Source organism: Mesocricetus auratus, unplaced genomic scaffold, assembly GCF_017639785.1.
Source record: "Mesocricetus auratus isolate SY011 unplaced genomic scaffold, BCM_Maur_2.0 Super-Scaffold_100010, whole genome shotgun sequence".
Classification (NCBI taxonomy): domain Eukaryota; kingdom Metazoa; phylum Chordata; class Mammalia; order Rodentia; family Cricetidae; genus Mesocricetus; species Mesocricetus auratus.
This window is the reverse complement of record NW_024429194.1, coordinates 49,564,765-49,585,696: the sequence shown is the minus strand read 5'-3', so window position 1 is coordinate 49,585,696 and position 20,932 is coordinate 49,564,765.

Genomic DNA, 20,932 nt, shown 5'->3' with positions numbered 1-20,932 from the left:
CTTTAAATAATTTTTGCAGGAGGATTTCCCAGAAAATTGACAAAATTCCCTCAGATATACAAACAGCTTCAACCACAAATATATTAACACGTTTCATAAGTAAAAGTTTAAGTTTGAAAATAAGATGGAGGGAGTATGACATCAGTGCTTGTGGCTAATCTGGGAAGGGTCTACAAGCTGAATATAAAGATGTCCAGGAAGGTTCATTCCTACCTGTGAAGCACGTGCTCCCGGTGGGGATGTCACTAACAGGTGGGTGGTGCAAGTAGTTATCTTTAGCATTCTGGAGGCTCAAGCCTTAAGTCATAGACTATGTACTGAGTTGACACTTTCTTCAGAGACCTCTCTTCATTAAATTTTACAATACAATTTAAATTTAAATGTGGATAGCTAAGGGAGATGGTTGTAGTTGTGTTTCATATTGTAGCCCTGACTTCGCCATGCTGGTCACAACCCATAATTATAAACGATAAGGATCGTGCTGTGAAGAAGCAAAGTTCCTTCAGACCTCTGCAGTAATGACTGTGACACTTTCCCTACCGTCCCTGACACTGTGGGATGCCATAGCTGATGGTTGTCCCTGGCTTAGGCACAATAGCATAGCTTCATTCTGTATCAGCCTTGAGCCTCAAGTCTTCTCATGTGATACAGGCTGGGTATGGACATCCCAAGGCCTCATTCTTCAGTGAGTTGTGGGTGTTGTCTTCCTTAGTCCTTGTTAAACTAGTTCTTTGTTACACATCTACAGATACTTACTGCAGCTTTTTCTACAGCTATAGCACAGGTCCTGTTTAAGGACCATATTTTGCCTCATATCCTTCATCATCCCTGCCTCCCACTATAGCACAGTGAGGTTAAATTGGGCCTTCATCCCAGGAATCCTGTGTATATTTCTCCATCCACAGAGGCTAAACCTTCCTCTAAATACATCCAAGCGAAAACGTGTATAAGCACAGATTTATAAAGGGGAGTACTGCCATGGTGCTTCCTGTAATAGTGACATTGGTGTCTATCCCCATATTATGGCAGCTGTCTATCTTAGTACAAATGAAAACATTGCTGCCACCAGGAAATAGAGTTCTCAGGGAAGATCAGACATCACTGCCTGGGATGCTTTGCCCACACTCCCCGAACAACATACGTGTGATGATCAAATGTGAATTTACAAACTGGAACCCTCCTTCCTTCTCACCAAGTCAGAGGTTGGAGTCCTGGTCCAGATCTACAGGTGTGGCTTCATCCCAAGGTATCTCCCTCTGTGAGTGGAGGGGTTCCTCTCCATGTGCTCTTGAGGGGCCAGTCCCAATGCTATGAGACTTCTGACTTCCAGTTCTTCTTAGGATGAGCTGTCCTCAGGGTGGGACATTTCAAGTACCTCAATATATTTCAGTGTCCCCATTTAAGGTCTGAATGAAGAAGTGCCTCAAAGTGAGGGAGTCACTCACCTGATTAATTTCAGGTAGGTTGCATCACAGAAAACAGCCCAAAACCTACCCAGTCACATGCACTTGCTGTGACTTAAGCCCTTCTTCTGGACTCTGGCTTGTCCTCAGGTAAGACCACAGGCATCACTAGGGCATGGTTCTATCCTGTGAGGTCACAGAGGCCTCACCTACCTTATTCTGAGAATCACAGGTCATCCAGACCTCAGTTCTCTCCCAGCCTGACCTATCCTTTTTCTTTACCAACCTAGATGCAAACATCCTTGGAAGCACTTAGCTTAGGGAAAGCAGCTAGCAGTGGCTTAGGGTTATTTCCGTGAGGATCTATTACATTTCTCTCCTGTCATTCTTCCATCTTCCCACAGGTACCATCACCCTTGAGAGGAGGAACACAGTTGACAATGCTGCTTTCTCAGCTCAAATGTCTGAAGTCACACTGCATCATCATCTCAGGTTCTCCATAGGCACCATGGTTCATTGCTGGCACTCAGCCTGTGGGGTACCATCTTCTGCCCCTTCTACCTGGTTCCAACACTAACCTTATCTTATTGTCTACCTAACTCTCTGCATCATTAATCTTTAGCTTGAGTTTGGTTGTGGGTTATTAGCTAGTGCCTACCTGGCATTCCTGTGGCCCTGGGATTTAGAATGAACAGCACAAAAATACATAGATGAATAATGAATAAATACATACAGCATGGATGAATCACTATAGAGTCGCAGGCAGAGCCCACATTGTGAGGTACAGAGACTCCTGGAAGCACCTGCTTTTCCTTGTCCCATTATCAGCTGAACTTTCCCTCAAAAAGCTGTCTGCAAGAATGACCAAGCTGTGCAGAAATGTGTCATGTCCTTTGTTCCCATGTGTGTGCAGGTCATGCAGTGGTAGGCAGGCTATGAAAGCCCTGCTCTGACGTGGGACTATTTGTCAAGTCTGTGCTTCCCCTGCGTTGCAACTTCAGTCTCTCAAACACCAGGTTTCCAGTGTTTCTCATGAAGGGATGGTGAAACCAAACAGGGGGACTCCTGGCCAACCTGGTCATGGGGCTACCGTGCATTCTGTGTAGACTGGAAATGTTGTAAGGCTCAGACATTAAGCGTGAAAATCTTGAAACCTTTGGCTGAATTAGCCTGGCTCTGTCCTTGGAGACAGAAATTGAAGCTCCAGGCATGAGGATGTTTTATGGTAGTCCCACTGTGTTTTTGCATTCAGACATCCTCCCATGTGATTTGACTCATGAGCATGAGGACCCTGTGGGTGCCATTTGGAAGTTGTGGGAAGTCAGATAGTCTTTTACAGCAGGCAAAGTGGGGGCCACTGTTGCATCCTGAGTCTGACCATGTACTGTCCTTCTCATGGGTTCATTGTGACTATTGCTGGCTGTCTACTCTGGAAATCAGGTTACAGGTGGCAATACTTGGGCATAGACAAACATGTATTATTCATTACTAAGAGAAATTGACCTCTTTACCCAAAGCATGACCCTCGCTTAGGGCTGAAAGGTCAAAATCTGGCCAAACCTGACTAAAATCCTGGAATTAGAAAAAAACTAGAAATACTTTTAAATTCACCTGCACTAGCACCAAATGATATAGTGAGGTGTCAATTCTGTGTTGAAACTCACAGTTGTGTGTGGTTCTCAGTGAGTTTAGCTGAACATTTGCTTCACTATTCAGCCAGCCTAATCTCTGTCAGTATCTGTAGCTTCAAGTTTCTGACAGTTTCTTCTGGACATGAGCAGATTGCTGCACCCCTGAACTCACAGCATCTGTGACTGCTCATGTAAGACCTGTATAATATGGAGCCTGTCATCATTCCAGAATAGATGGGTGAGCTGCTCACATGCCCTAACCCCTAGATGAGGATCTGTGAATAGTTGTTGACTGCTGCAGAAGGAGCGAGTTTTACTTAAGGGTGCAGTCCCTGGTCAGTTTATTAGTTTGTGACCCCAAACCCAGCAGTATATGGGCATCTTAAATGAGAGTCAGTGGGTTCTTGTCTTTTTAAGAATAAGGACATAAATCTAGGGTTAGGGAGCTGAGGGTAGATCTGGAAGGAGTTAATGGGATGAGTATGGGGTAAATAGTATCAGAATAGATTCTGTGGAATTCTCAAAGAATTAATAAAAATATTTATTTATTTATACAGCTTCATGCATTGGCCTCTTTGAACCTCCACGAACAAACACCTCTGCCACATACCTGGCCTCAATAGCTTTCTTATATCATTGGGGCTAAAGCTGTATTTCTCTATCTGTGGGTCATGAGCCCTTTTACAGTGGTATTGAAAAATCCATTCATACGTGGTGTCCTAAGACCATAGGATATTTACATTACAATCCATAATAGTAGCAAAATTACAACTATGAAGCAGCAATGCATGTAACATTTTGGTGTGAGCCATCACAGCATGAGGAACTATATTAAATGGTGGCAGCATTAGGGCGGTTTAGAACCACCTTTCTAAATCCAGAGCCACTGTGGGAAGCTAAAAGTTATACTGCTTCCTGAAGATGGAGCATTGCCCCCTCATTCAAATATATTTTCACCAGCTTTCTGGTTTTTATGCTTTCCTTCACAGTCTAAGATTGGCAGTCCTGGAATTCAGGCTGTAGACCATGTTGTCCTTGAACTCAGAGATCCACCTGCCTGTGCTTCAAGAGTGCTAAAATATCAGAAGAACAGTCTCTAGTCCACATACTAAAATTCTTCTCCTCTGAAACCTCCTGAGTCAGGCCCTCACAATTCAAATCACAATCAGCACTGCTATCTTCCATACTCCTACTGGTAAGGCCCATTAAAGTATTCAACTGCTTTTCTAGGACAAAGTCCACAATCCTCAAAAAAGTGTGGCCATCCAAACCCAACAATACACTACTCTGACAGCAATTACTGTCTAAGCTAGGGTTTTATTTCTGTGAAGAGACACCATGATCATGTCTAATAGTTTGAATGTAATTTGCCTCTATAATCTTGTGAGGAGTGGCACTATTAGGAGGTGTGACTCTGTTGGAGTGTGTATGGCCTTGTTGGAAATGTGTCTCTATGGGGCAGGCTTTGAGCTTTCCTGTGTTCAGGATACTACTCAGTGTCTCAGTTCACTTCCTGTTGCCTTCTGATCAAATTGCAGCCACCCCCATGTCAGGCAGAATGCCCCCATTCTCTCTACCATGATGATAATGAACTGAACCTCTGAACAGTAAGTGAGCCACACCAAGTAAAATTCTCATTTATAAGATTTGTCATGGACATCTTATCTCTTCACAACAATAGAAACCCTAACTAAGACACCAGGGCAGCTCTTATAAAGAAAAGCATTCCACTAGTCTGGTTAATAGTTCAGAGTTTTAGTCCATGATCATCATGGAGTGAAGCATGGTGACATAGAGGCAGACATGATGAGGGGAGGTAGCTGGAAGTTCTACTTCTGGGTTCACAGGTAGCAGGAAGAGAGAGGAACACTGGGTCTACCTTGGGCTTCTGAAACCCCAAAGCCCACTCCCAGTGACACACTTCAACAAGGCCATACCTTCTCCAAAAAACCACATCTCCCAAAGTACCACTCCCTATGGTCCTATGGGGGTCATTTCATTCAAACCTGCACAAAGACTATTGCCATTGATCTTGATGGTGCACCAAAACTTGACGGTAAGTCCCTATTGCTGGAAACACTACAGGCTGTGGTCATAGCATATGGGTAAAACAGATGTGTTCTTTGTATGAACACAGTTAAAGAAGGAGTCCTGTGAGGAGATTTCTGAGGGCCTGGGAGAAAACACCAGATAACCAAGACAAGAGTCTTATGACCTCAATTTCTTCAAAAAACACAGAATTGTTCTCACATCATGTTTTCATACTGCTCCCAGGTGTAGTACATAGGAGTTGACTTCAGATTTTTTATTACAACTGGCTATATTCATTTGTTTACATGCTTCTATAGAAAAACATATTTTTGCCACATGAGGCTTGAAATTAATGCACAGCTTGTCAGCCACACGTGGCTTCCTTTGTGGTTGGTCACTTTACATGTGATGCAAAAAGCAAAGAGACTTTTATTGAAGTTATTTAACTAGATAAACCCATTAGCCTGGGCCCTTCATCCATCTACATTGGCTGATGGCTGGAGAAAGACCCCAAGCAACCTCAAGGCCCTCCCAGGGCAGTTTCTGTGCTCTGTGCTTCACTGTAGTGCACTGTCCTTATAGCACCTCCAGAGCTGTAAAGCACAGCCCTGCCAGCTAACTTCTGATTGGTTCCCTGCCACAAACAGGGCATCTGACCTCCTAGTGACCGGGACAGGAATGGTAATATCAGTCAAGCACATGGTGGCCTGTCATGGTTGCTAAAATGGGGAGGCTGGTCACTACATTGCCTTCTCGAAGTACCCATGACAGGACTCAATGCTGAGTCCTGCCTGTGAGGGGCTCAAAGGGGTGTTAACAGGCCCTGTCATTAGTCAAAAAAACTTTTTTTAAGTGAGTGACATTTGCATCTGTTATCATTTTGTCCCCTATGTAAGGGAGTTTTCTTTTAAATTGGCATAATTACCAGGGAAAGAGCGGAGGACATATTCTTTTCCGTGCTAATTCCAGCTGACTATGGGATGCGGTTTGGGACCCAAGAAGGCTGAAGTGATAGTCAAAAGCAGTAAGGGAATTCAGGCAATTGGGAATCTATTGGGAGCAGCTGATTGGCAGACTCTGTTGAAGAGACAGGGGTTTCCACATTGGCTGGACTGGTTCACATCCACAGCAAGTCCAGGGCTTGTATACTTTAGGAGCAGGCTGTGGTCAGCAATTGATGTTCCTATGTGTATGCCAGAGGCAGAAACCTGTCTAAGACATGTTTAAACTGGGAACAGAAGTTAAAACTCATGTATGTAATTGGAACTCTTTAGATCCAGAGCTTTAGTGACCAGGCAGGGTGGGAGTCCCAAGACCAGGGCAGAAAATCCCATCCTTAGGAACAGACAGGTGGGATAACATAGGACATACTTATCTGAAGTCCTTTTGACCTGTGAGAAGTGGATCCAAGGTGTATGGCTTTTGATCCTCTGAAACCTATGCAAACTTTATTATACAAAAGGACATAAATGTTATAGACACATTAGCATTATCAGTCTGTACTGAAATCCATATTGCATTTTGAGTCCTGGCAAAAATTACAGATTTGGACTAGATTTGTGTTCTCAAATTATCATCTTTTCATTGCATTGATTCTTTGTATTATTTTCCTAGTTTCTACTTTATTGATTTCAGCCCTTAATTTGATTATTTCCTGGCGTCTACTCCTCCTGGGGAGTTTGCTTCTTTGTGTTCTAGAGCTTTCAGCTGTGCTGTTAAATCTCTAGTATAACTATTCTCCAGTTTCTTCATGTGGGCACTTACTAAGTACAGTAATGGTTATTTGCTAGTCAATCTGATACCCATGACAACTACTTAGTGACAGATGGGCAGGTAATGTACACAGTGTGGATACATTGGAAAATGGGGTGGTTCACATTCTAAGTGAGATAGGGGTGAGCAAACTGAGAATTCCTCATGCTATTCATAATGGCATATATGTTGAAACATAAATTATTTCTCGAATATCCCACTTAACATTTTCAAAGTATGGTTGAACAAGGATCACTCAGATTGCAGGAAGGGAAACTGTAGACAAGGGGTAACTGTCAAGGATCTCTACGTTAAATTATTTGTGGAATGAGACTGGAGGAAGATGGTCAGACAGTCTAGGATGATGGCACATGCCTATAATCCCAGGACTTAGGAAATAGAGGCAGGAACAGTAGGAATTCAAGGTCAGCTTAGTTACATGGTAAGTCTGAGGACAGAATGAGCTCCACAAGACCTCCTCTCCCCCCAGCAGAAGGCATTCAGACAAACAGCAGAGGGAAGGAGCTGGTCAGTCTCGATCCTAGCTACCAGTCAAGAGCTCTGATGCAGACCTGGCCTCTAGTAACTCACAGCGTGCCTCTGCACCCATCAGCTCCCTACACATTCCCTTGAGTCTGGGACAGTGGTTTTGGTTTTTAAAACCAAATGATTCTAGAGATCAATTCTCTCCTACAAATAGTAGAGATTGGATAGGGCTGATGTGTGCAATGAGGGACAAAGTGGATAAAACAGGTTTATATATTAAATTCCCTTTCCCCCACCCTCCCACCCTATTGCCAAATCCTTCCACATAGGAGAATTCCACATAGAGTCTGTCATTTTACTCTGGGTAGGGTCCAGGCACTCCCCTAAGAGTCCAGGCTGAGAGAGCATCCCTCTTTGTGCTACGATACTGCCACTGATCTGGACCCCAAATGTGAATGTCAGTGAGAAGGCCTGGGCAACCTATGGGGCCCTGAGCTGTGGATCAGTGTCTATCCCTGGTATACAATCTGTCTTCATGTGCCTATAGCACAAAGAGAGATGCTCTCTCAGCCTGGACTCTTAGGGGAGTGCCTTGACCCTACCAAGATTAAAATGATAGACTCTAGATATCCCCTATGTGGAAGGATTTGGCAATAGGGTGGGAGGAAGGGTGGAAGGGGAGTGCGGGAGGAGGGAGGGAGAGGGAACTGGGATTGACATGTAAAACAAGCTATTTAAAATTAAAATAAAAAAATAAAATGCATCTCCTCAGAAGCTGTTGACAGTGATGGCTGCTGGGGAAGGCGAGTCAGCTTTCTTTAGGGTGTGGCATGTGGAGGTCAAACATGGTCCAGTGGATGCCACACCCATGAGGACGTGAGTTGTACAAACTGGATTCAGTGGGTTATAAAGAAAAAGACAGGACTTGGGAGTGGGGTGCCGCAGAAGGAATTGGAGGGAGAAGAAGGGGAAATATGATGAAAATAAAATGTATACATGCATGAATTTCTGAAAATTAAAACATTTTATATGCACATATATTTAACATGTATATATTTAAATTTTCTGTATATAAATGACATATATATGTATATATACATACCTGTGATATGGAGTACATGAGAAACTTTAAAACATTATATTGTATTAAGTATCCATTCTTAATAATTCTTAATAAGAGAGAAGAAGTATGAACAGTTGTCCTCATCCCTAAGATTCAGTTTCTGTGTTTCTGAAATGTAAGGAAAATGAAGTGTCTGACTTACATTAGAATAAGCAGAAACCAGAGTGTCTGTCAGCAAATCATTAATGGTCAATGTGGGAGGATACAATGGCTTAAAACCCAAAGCTGGACTCTTCCCAGCAGTGCCCACTGGATGCTTGGTGGCAGGGAAGTGGCTCAAAGCAGAGGTGAGGAATGAGCTGAGAGAGATTACTACCCAGGCCCAGAAACAAAGAAGCTCATGATAGAAAATACTAAGCTTACGTTGAGGATAATGTCAGCATTATCATCTAGGGGCTCAGAATAAGGCAGCATGGTGGTCAACGATCTCCTGAAGCACAGACAGCAAGAGAGGAGCCCAAAGAGAACTTTCAGTGTCCTAAAGAGCTGGCAGTCAGGCTGGGAAGCAGGGAGATTTCCCAGGGAATGCAGGCAGGGCACAGCTTTGGCAGCTGCTCAGGTCCTAGACCTCATCTGGAATTGGGGAATGAGGAAAGTGGTTTAACAAATGCATGAGTGGAGTCCCAGAAGAGGAGGGAGAGAGACCGGAACAGATAAATGTTTGAAACCATAGTTCAGTGAAGGTAAATACAGAATGTAAACAAAATAGGAAAGCACATGTAGTGTTAGGTAGTAGAGTGAAGCCATCTAACTGTCTATTGATGCAAAGCTCTCAGGCTCACGGATGGAGAATTCACGCGTGGGAGCAAGGAGACATGACTGTCCTCAGTGCTTAGCACAGGTCTTTGCACACAGTAGTTCTCCATACACATTCACCCTGTGAAGGAAGAAGATGAGGTTGAGAACTGCAGACTCGTTCAGAGGTGGACTTTGCTGTGAGGTACCTGATCGTCTTGTTGCTGGGGTTGTATCGCCAGACCATCACGGTGCAGGTGCCACAGCCTCCCCCTCCACAGCCATACTTAGTGCCTGTGAGTCAGACTGGAAGAAGCTGAGTTAAAGATACTGTGTACCATGGTTTTCTTTCTAAAAGAGTCCTTGCTTAGGATACAGCATCATCACAGACAAGCACAGGAAAGTTCAGTGTGGATTCTCCAATGGCTGCTACCTAAGTCTCGCGGTTTCCTGCTTCCTTTTGTGCGTTACAGCTTGTGCCAGCCTCTGTATGAAGCTGGAACACTGGCTGCCAAAAGTGGGACCAGACTGAAGAAGGGTCTATGCATGGAAGTGCTTTGAAAACTTGCAAACACACAGACTTACACTTTTTCACACACTCACATTCCTCCCAATATCACACACAAGAATATACAAACACACACTCAGACATGCTACCGTCTTCCAGATGTATGCACTCACATGTTTAGACACATATGCACTCACAGACTCATAGACTTAGCACACACAAATGCACACACTCACAACACACAGCAAAGGATATGATTCTTCCTAAGGTACGGTGTTAAGAGAAGCTTTTTCTTTGCTAGCCGCTTTGGTTTATCCCCTGCCAGTCGCCTGGGCTCTGCCGCATTGTAGTCCCCAAATAACACACAAGACGCTGTATTAATTATGAAGCTGTTGGCCTTGCTTGTTTCTTACTGGCTAGCTCTGACTTAAGTAATTACCCCATAATTGTTAATCTAAGTATGTCTCTTACCGGAGAATAGTTCCGGGCTCCTACCCCATGGCACTACATCTTGAACTCTCTTGTGTTTCTCCTTCCCAGAATCCTCCTGGACTCCTTGTCCCACCTATCTAGATTCCTATTGGCCAGCAGTGCTTTATTAACAAATGTACAGGACTTCCCCCATCATCTCCTCTTTTCTGTTTAAACAAAAAGAAAGGTCTTAACTTTAACATAGTCAAATTGTATATAACAGAACAGTTATCAAGTAAGAACATAGTTACAATATTTTAGCAAGATTTAAAGAACATATCATCTATCCCATTCTTGTGAGTCCAAAGTTCTATATGTAGCTTATCTTTTATCATAACTAAGGAAAACTATAATTATAACTATCTGTCTTCAACTCCATCAAAGACCACAAAAGGATAATATATAAATACTAGAAATGACAGAGACATCTTACTGCCTGGACAGTCACCCGAAGTTCCTCTGTAACGTTGGGGCATCCATCTTCAGCCCATAGGCCACAATGTGTTCAGAAGATTTCTCAGCAAAGTAGGAAATTTCAAACTGTCCATCTGCATTGGCAGTCTGTCAGTCATTTCTCTGTGTCCTGCAGAAAGTCTCGTAGACTCTTTCATGAAGCAGGAACCCTGTAGGACTGTTTGAGTTCAGCAGTCACTTCCCTGTGGGTCCTGCATATCCAGATTATACAGCAACAGTCAAGCAGTCCAGGCAAAAGCAGTTTCTTGCCCAAATGGCTAACCTTGCCATGTTGAAAGCAAACTCCATAACAAGTTTCTTTGATGCCCATCTTCCTCTCAGACGTAATTGGTGCTGCCAGGAGCAGACATTTCTCATTGTCAAGAAAAACCTAAACCATTTTAAATGCCATTTTCTGAAGGTCTTTGAGAGGTTTGAAGACTGTTTATCTATCTCAAATATATTTCTGTATATCTAGAAAACCTAACTTACCTAACTATAAATTCTATTATAAGTAACTATCTATAGTCTGTATTCAATTACGCATTACGTTTTAAAAGATCAGTATAAGCACAATACTTAATCAAGAGGAGAAATATACACATCACAAAATTGACCTTGAATTTGTATCAATAAATGAAAAACCATACCCATACCATAATTCCCCTTTTTACCATTAAAAAGAGATTGGCTGTGATCATTAACCAATTATAAACAATCCCGTTTGAATGAAAACAAATATTTATTAACAAGATGGGAATTAGGACGCCGCTCATTCCAAACTGCTTCGTGCTGGAAGGGGGCGCTGTTTATACCATGGGGATCATGACAAAACTCAGAAACCTTATAAGTCCTTATTTTCAGGGTCTGTGAAGCTCCATCATCTTAGCTGTCTCAATTGTTGGAACACCTGGCCCACTGCTTCCGGGGGTCTTGGTTCATCAAACCACAGAAGCCTGGAAGGAATCCTCAGCTTTTCATTTTCTGTAGAAACATAAACAAAAACTCCTTTTCGAAGTAACATATCCTTATACTTAAATTTTGAAGTCAAGGCATTTTCAAAAGATATAAATTGAATAAATTTAGCAGCATTTATAATCATAAACTGTACTTTAGCAGTTGTTCCTTCCTGAGCAATCAAAAAACTGAAAAACACAATTGCATACAGTATCCAGACTTTCTGTGTATTTTCCATTTTACGTGGCTTATTTATTTATCTATTATTACTCTATTTCTTTTACTTTTATTTATTTTTCTTTGAGACAGGGTTTCTCTTTGGAAATCCACCTGCCTCTGCCTCTGGAGTAAATCCTACCAGCGTGCGCCACCACAAAGCCGGCTTTTCTATTTATTTACCACGTTGCCGTTTCATTTCTCTCTCACTCTCATGTATATTTTTAAACACACTGTAAACCTTTAGAGGTTTTTCTTTATCCAAGTCTGACTTTACTGTAAATCTTTACGTTTTTCTGGCCATGTGTCTTATCTGTAAACCTGCGGCTGTTTTAAACTGATGTTTTTTTTTTCAAGATGGTGGGCGTAAGCGTGACTCCAGCTACTGGCTTGGAGATGTGGTCACCGCCACTTCCAGCTGTAAGTACAACTTTTAAATCGTTAGCAAAGCCTCTTAAAGAACCTTGTTGGTTTTTTTTTTTTTTATGCCGAGTCAGGAAGACTCGGTAAGCGAGCCCTGTGAATCTCGGCTTGTCGCTAGCAAAACAGAGCACACCTGAGAAAAATGCTGCTACCAAAAATCTGTGCTTCTCTCTGTTCTTCTGTTTCTAAAATTCCTTTAAAGCTTTTGTCATTCTATGTGGAAATTCAATCCCGCTCCTGATCATCATTGACCCTTCTGCTTCTAATGTGTGAAATCCTTTGATGAGAATTTGTATTAACTCTTCTTTAAATTTCTGGTAGAATTCTGCTCTGAAACCATCTGGCCTTGGACTTTCTTTGGTTGGGAGACTTTTGATGACTGCTTCTATTTCATTAGGGGCTATAGGTCTGTTTAAATTGCTTATTTGTTCTTGATTTAATTTTGGTAAGTGATATCTATCCAAAAAATTGTCCATTTCCTTTAAACTTTTGAATTTTGTGGAGTACAGGTTTTCAAAGTATGACCTGATGATTCTCTGGATTTCCTCAGTGTCCATCATTGTGTCCCCATTTTTATTTCTGATTTTGTAAATTTGCATGTTCTCTCTTTTGCCTTTTGGTAAGTTTGGGTAAGTTTTGTCTATCTTGTTAATTTTCTCAAAGAACCAACTCTTCATTACATTGATTCTTTGTATTATCTTCCTAGTTTTTACTTTATTGATTTCAGCACTCAATTTGATTATTTCTTGGTTTTACTCCTCTGGGGTGAGTTTGCTTCTTTTTTTCTAGAACTTTCAGTTGTGCTGTTAGTTATATAGTGTGACTATTCTCCAGTCCTTCATGTGGTCACTTAGTGGTATGAACTCTCCTCCTAGCACTGCTTTTAAAGTGTCCCATAAGTTTGTGTATGTTGTGTCTTCATTCTCATTGAATTCTAGGAAGTCTTTAGTTTCCTTTTTTAGTTCTTCCTTGACCCAGGAATGCTGCAATTGCACATTGTTCAATTTCCATGAGTTTGTAGGGTTTCTGCAATTTGTGTTGTTGTTGAATTCTAACTTTAAAGCGTGATGGTCTGATAAGATAAGGGAGTTATTCCATTTTTTTATACCTGTTAGGTTTGCTATGTTACCAAGTATGTGGTCGATTTTAGAGAAGGTCCCATGTGGGGCTGAGAATAAGGTATATTCTTTTGTGTTTGGATGGAATGTTCTATAGATGTCTGTTAAATCCAATTGTTTAATAACTTCTGTTAGTTCCTTTGTCTCTTTGTTCAGTTTCTGTCTGATCGTCCTGTCTAGTAATAAGAGTGGGATGTTGAAGTCTCACACTATATGTGTGTGGGGTTTTATGTGTGATTTGAGTTTTAGTAATGTTTATTTTATGAATCTGAATGCCTTTGTATTTTGGGTATACATGTTCAGAATTGAGACTTCATCGTGATGGGTTTCCCCTGTGATGTATATGAAATGACCTACTTCATCTCTTTTGATTGTTTTTGGTTTAAAGTCTAATTTGTTAGATGTTAGGATTTCTACCTGCTTTCGCTTGGATCCATTTGATTGGAAAATCTTTTCCTAACACTTAACTCTGAGATACCTTATGTCTGTAAGTTGATGTGTGTTTCTTGTGTGCAGCAGAAGGATGGGTTCCATGTACATATCCTTTCTTTTAGACTGTGTCTTTTTATAGGTGAGTTAAGACCATTAATATTGAAGCATATTAATGACCATTGATTCTTCATTCTTGCTTGTTTTGGATTTGTTGTTTTTGGTGGTATTGTGTGTGGATTTCCACACCTTTTTACTTGACTGTTGGTAAGGTGGAATTATCTATTGCCTATATTTTTGTGGGTGTATTTAACTTCCTTGGGTTGGAGTTTTCCTTCCAGAGCTTTCTGTAGGGTTGAATTAGTGGATATATATTGTGTAAAAATGGTCTTGTGAAGGAATATCTTGTGTTCTCCATCTATAGTGATTGAAAGCTTTGCTGATTATTGAAGTCTGGGCTAACTTCTTTGGCCTGTTAGTGTTGGTACAATATCTATTAAGGACCTTCTGGGTTTCAGAGTTTCCATGGAGAAGTCAGGTGTAATTCTGATAGGTTTGCTTTTATATGTTACTTGGCATTTTCCTTTGCTGCTCTTAATATTCTTTCTTTATTTTGTATGTTTGGGGTTTTGATTATTATGTGTTGAGGGATTTTTTTCATTGTGTACTCTATTTGGTGTTCTGTAACCTTCTTGTATTTTCATAGGCATGCCTTTCTTTAGATTGGGAAAGTTTTCTTCTGTAATTTTGTTTGAATATGTTTTCTGCACCTTTGAGTTGGGTTTCTTCATCTTCTACACCTATTATTCTTTTTTATATACATTTTTTATTTTTAAATTCAAATTAGAAACAAGGATGCTTCACATGTCAATTCCATATACCTATTATTCTTAGGTTTGGTCTTTTCACAGTGTCCCATATTTCCTGGATTTTTTGTGTTAGGGATTTGTTGGACTTAAGATTTTCTTTGGTCAATGCATCTGTTTCTCCTAGTGTATCTTCAACACCTGAGATTCTCTCTTCCATGTCTCCTATTCTGTTGGTTATGCTTGCATCTGTAGTTACTGATTGTTTACCCAGTTTTTCTATTTCCAGTATTCCCTCAGTTTGTGTTTTATTTATTGTCTCTATTTTAGTTTTCAGGTTTTGAACTGTTTCTTTCATGTTTTTTATTTTTTTCTTGGTTTTCTTTAAGAGACTTGTTGATTTCTTCTATTTTTGGTGTGTTTTTTCTTTCATTTCTTTAAGGGATTTTCTCATATCCTCTTTGAAAGCCTCTAACATTTTCATGAAGTTGTTTTGTAGGTCATTATCTTCTGCTTCATCTGTGTTGGGATGTTCAGGTCTTGCTGGTGTATAGTGTCTAGTCTCTGTTGGTATCATATTGTTTTTTCTGTTGTTGAATGTGTTCTTTTTTTAGGCTTATTTATTCATTTGTTTTTGTTTTTCCAAGTCAGCTTTGGAGGCTGTCCTCAATCAGTAGACCAGGCTGGTCTCGAACTCACAGTGCTGGGATTAAAGGCGTGTGCCACCACTGCCTGAATGTGTTCTTATATTGCCATCTTTCCATCCCTTCTTCCAGTGGGTGCAGGTGTAGTCTGTTCCTCCTGGTGGGTATGAGTTCAAGGTTCTGTTCTGGTGGGTGGAAGCAGGTCCAATTCTTGAATGGCTCTCCTCTTCCCTTGTATGGAGGCAGCACTAATACTGGGAAGTTGGCAGACCCTGTAAGGGCTGTTCTGCTGGGATGGCTTCCCCAGTGTGCACACCTCAGGCCTCAGCAGGCTCTGAGAATGGCACTGCCAACATATTCTTTAAGCCATTGTATTTCCTTGCCAATTTATATACTTTATTTAATGTGTTTTTAGATCCCTGTTTGGCTAAATCTCATTAAAGTAATTTTATAGAAAATACAACTGCTAATTTTTATAAAGTTGATGAAAATTTATACTTTCAAGAACCATGTAAAAACACATTTTCACACCCAAAAATGGAGGAAAAGACAAAACACCACAAATATGTGAATATAATAATTAATTTTGATGTACAAAATAGTTTTATTTTTAGGGAAAATGTTGTTTAAAAGTCATAAAATTAACCCAGAATCTATATCTATCTACAACTCATAACCATTTACAAATGAAAAATTTGGTTTTCTTTAAGAGAGTCTCTAGTGAAATTATTCTTATGGGTATGCTGTATTCCTAGCAGTATGACCAAGAAGCAATGACCTCAATGGCACCTTTGGAGGTTCTTTGTCTCATAATGTTTTGTCAGGACACTTTTTAAAATTCTTACAGGTCCTTTGTGTATATATTATGGCTTCTGGTTTTGTGTTTTTATAGGATTTCTGTGTGTGCAAATGTGCATGTCTCTTGATTTACGGTATGTGTTTCTTTTGCTTTTTCTTTGGTCCATTTTCTTCTACTTGTTTGTTTTGTCTTATTATAATGCATTTGTTTTTGTTTTATTTTATTATTATTCCTTATATGCTTATTTTTTAAATGAGAAAATGAAAATGGGTGGATCTGGATGGGAAATGAAGTGGGAAGGAACTTTGAAGATTCAAGGGAGGGGAAACTATAATTAAAATATACTGTATGAAAAAATCTATTTTCAATAAAATTTTAAGAAGGAACAAAGTGTTACAGAACTATGAACTGATCCATAGAGACTACTTGTTTATACCAGCAAGGTCTTTAGAGTATCCCTTTCTCATCAGTGACACACCAATAAACACAGTAGAAAGTCAGGCCAGGGAATTTCCTGTTTGGCTCCTTGCTGCTTGTCATATGTCCATAAGCCACAGGGCTAACGGTTCAGGGTGGCTACTAGTTAGCATCCAAACTGTGAATAGGATAAACATTTGTGTAGTGATTTGAGAAAAAGATAAAGAACTGTTTAGAGATCCTAAAGCTTGTTAAAGAATTGTAGGTATTACGGCCACTTTATGATGTACAATTCACTACCAGATAGGAAATTGTTGCAAATAAGAGATATAAGAAGACCCAATTTAAAACATATCAAAATGTTTGCTGTTGTGCCTCCAGGAAAAACAAAAAACAGTCTTACTTTTGCGATTGTTCTTAATCCCTTCAGGGTCTGTGGTAACTTATTCCTGTAATTCTTTGATTAAAACAAGGAAAATATATCCAACATGCAGAGCTAGAATCCAGCACAAGTTGCCATCAAAAGCTTTGTGGAAAAGGTTGCCTTGGAATTTGACACATCAGGGCTTTAATCACACTTCCACAACTCACTAATTCTGGGACCTCTGGGAATTTATGTGAACCCACCGAGGTTTTGAAATGAAAGCATGGCTTCAGGTTTGATGCTGTGCTGCTGAACTCAGTTGTGAGTATTTCACTTATGTTCTTACTTTAAAGAATGCTGACAATCATGGTACCTGTCAAGGCACACTGAACACGATGCCACTAAAGGGTCCTTGCAAGACACAGTTCCTAATTATATACTGAACTTTGTTTTTCATAATGATAGTCTCAAAAATTAAAACAAGGCCAGAAAATCTGAGTTTTCTTCTGCTTGCTTTATTGGGCAGTTCTTTATTGACTTATAATAATTATGTATCTGTCTAGAGTACAGTGTGATAGTTCAGTACATATGTACTGTATATAATTCTTAGATGAGGGAAACTATATCAATAACTTCAAGTATTTATCATTTATCTGGTTCAGTACACTAAAATTATTCCTACCACTTATTCTGAAATACAAAAATAATTGTTGTCTACAACAGTTATCTCATGGTTAAATTTCTTCCTCCTACCCAACTGTTACTCTATACCATGAACTATCTTGTTTCTATAACCTAACCCTCCCTAGAGCCTCATCACCACCATTCTTGGTTTTAACATCAGCTTTCTTTTGGGCTTTTACATATAACTGAGATTGTATAGCATTTGTCTTTTTTGTGACAGATTATTTCACTTAACATGTTTTCACCCATAAATTTACCATTTATGTCATGATTTATTATATTTCCTCTTTTATTTTTCCCATTTATGTCATGATTTATTATATTTCCTCTTTTATTTTTCCCCAACATATGTTTATATTAAAACTTGTTACCCATTCCTCCCAGGTCCACCCTTGTACCCTCCCCACCCTGAAGAAGAAGAAGGAGGAGGAAAAGGAAGAAGAAAAGAAGGAGGAGAAGAAAGAATAAGAAGGAAGAAGAAAAAGGAGAAGAAGAAGAAGAGAGGAGGAGGAAGAGGCAGAAGAAGAAGAGGAGGAGGAGGAGGAGGAGGAGGAAGAAGAAGAGGAAAAAGGAGTCCAGTTTGTGTTGCCCATGTACTCATTGGAAACTGGTCAAACTCCCAGTGACCAGCCCCTAAAAGAGAACTGAGTCTCTCCCCACTCTATGCCAGAAGCCATCGACTGTGAACTGTGAAGAGCTACACTTCAGCATCTTTATCTAAATTTTTAAGGCCTATGATCAATATCTTCCTGTCTGGACTATTTCTAATTTTTTTGTGCATGCAGGGGTGGGGGGCAGAGGTTCCCTGTCATGTTGGTGCTAGACTCTTATTCCTCTGGAACAATTACTACAAATAAACACCTTCTATAAGTTTCCTTGGTCACGGTGTTTTATTTCTCTCTACTACAGCTTCGATTAGAAACTTGTGAGTCAATGATAGCATTCTCAATGGATGGTACTTTTCACTGAGAATGAGCTATAACCTTTAGAATTTATTTTACATTATTTTTTCAGGTCTGATTGTGTGTGTGTGTGTGTGTGTGTGTGTGTGTGTGTGTGTGTGTGTGTGTGTATGAATGCAAGTTCCCATAGAGGCGAGAGGTAGTGGATTCCATGAATCCAGAGTGACAGGTAATTGTGGGCCACTGAACATGGATGTGGGGAACATCTGCAAAAGCAGTAGTTGTATGTAATTACTGAGTCATGTTTTTAGCCCCGTCTTTATGTTTTAGATAACATTTGTGAGCTATCAAATTTGCAAACAGTGGGGTTATATATTTGATAATAAAACCCAGTAATAGATTTTAATATGCATTAATGTAATAATGATGCTTATGTGGGAAATCAAAGTCATGAACTCTGTGGTGTAAAGAATAAGGAACAGGTGTGCATGAATACAATAGCTGGGTGAGACACTACAGTCATAAAGTCTGTGGTACAAAATGGAAGAGGACAGTGAGGTTCCCTTGGCAACTGTTTCTGTTAAAATGGTTTTGCTTTAAAAGTTGGGGCTAGGTTAAATAAATGATAACCAAACTATAATCCATAGACCCAGAGATGTTAGATATAGAGGAAGGGACTAGGGAAGACACATGGATCTCCCTGGGAGCGGGGAATAGAATAGATTTTATGGATGGACTGAGGGCAGGGGGGCATGGGAATGGGAAGTAAGGAGTGCAAGAGGAGATGGGGTTGAGGGAGGAAATGCATGGAGAGAGAGAGAAAGAGAGAGAGAGAGAGAGGGAGGGAGTGAGGGAGGGAGTGAGGGAGGGAGGGAGAGAGAGAACTGAGGAGTATTTGAGGGCTGAATGCTGTAATCAGGATATATTGTACGAGAAAAAATGTGTTTAATAAAAGGAGGAAAATGATGACTAGGCTATCATTAAGTGTTAGAGCAACTACCTAACATGTATAAAACCCAGATTTAAGCCCAGCAAAGCACGTGCTTGCTTGTGTACACACACACACACACACACACACACACACTTTTTTGAATACAAGAAAAATTTTCCAAGAGATTTTTCTTAAACAAAAGGTAAATGCTAATATCTTAAAATTAAGCTGAAAATAAGAGATAGCTTATAATGCAGTGATGCTTATGGTATACTAAATTGCAGCCATATTTGGTGATTCTTCAGTTCTTGTAATTTTTAAAGATTGTATACATCACCTAATTCCTACACATAATATCTGTAAAGTTGTGTCTCTGTGTGGCTTGGGTACCAAAGTAATTGCAGACTTGTAGAAAGAATTTGCCAGTGAGCCTCCTCCTTCTATTGTGTGGAATACTTTGAGGATTATTGGAATTAGCTCTTCTTTGAATTTCTGGTAGAATTCTGCATTGAAGACATCTGGGCCTGGGCTGTTTTTTTTTTTGGTTGGGACACTTTGATGACTGCTTCTATTGCATTAAGGGTTATACGTCTGTTTAGATTGTTTATCTGTTCTTGATTTAGTTTTGGCAAGTGATCTCTATCCAGGAAATTATCCATTTCCTATAAATTTTCAAATTTTGTGGAGTACAGGTTTTCAAAATATGCCCTGATGATTCTCTGGATTTCCACAGTGACCGTTGTTATGTCCCCCCTTTTCATTTCTGATTTTGTTAATTAGCAAGCTCCCTCTCTGTCTTTTGGTTAGTTTGGACAGAGGTTTGTCTATTTTGTTGATTTTCTCAAAGAACCAACTCTTTGTTTCATTGATTCTTCACAATGGTTTCCTGGTTTCTACTTCATTGATTTCAGCCCTCAATTTGATTATTTCCTGGGTGAGTTTGCTTCTTTTTGTTCTAGAGCATTCCGCTGTGCTATTAATTCTCTAGTGTGACTGTTCTCCAGTTCCTTCATGTGGGCACTTAGTGCTATGAACTTTCCTCTCAGCACTGCTTTCAGAGTTTCCCATAAGATTGGGTATGTTGTGTCTTCATTCTCATTGAATTCCAGGAAGTCTTTATTTTTTAATTCTTTCTTTACCCAGAGATGGTGCAATTGTGAATTGTTCAATTTCCATGAGTTTGTAGGAGTCCTGCGATTTGTGTTATTGCTGAATTCTAATTTTAATGCATGGTGGTCTGATAAGATACAGGGGGTTATTCCAAATTTTTTTAATCTGTGGAGGTGTAGGGAGCCGCCCCCACATTCTCCGTTACAAGATGGCGCTGACACCCGTTGTCAGTTGGAGTAAACAACCTTGGTGCGCATGTGCCTGCTACTTTTCTATCCCTTACTCTCTGCCTCTCCCGTGGCGTCATATGGGCTGACAAGCAGGAGCCAGTCAGGAGATGACACGTCCGAGGCGGGGACTGCTGAGCTATATAAGGGTTGGGCTTTTCGCTCCCCGGGTCTCTGCTCTGTAAGCTTATGCTCTCCCTCTCAAGATGCATTAAAGCTGTTCTGCAGAAGGATCCTAAGTGTGCCGCGTCGTTCTTGCTGGCGAGACGGTAGCGCGGGACATGGAGGTTTGCTATGTTTTCTATTATGTTG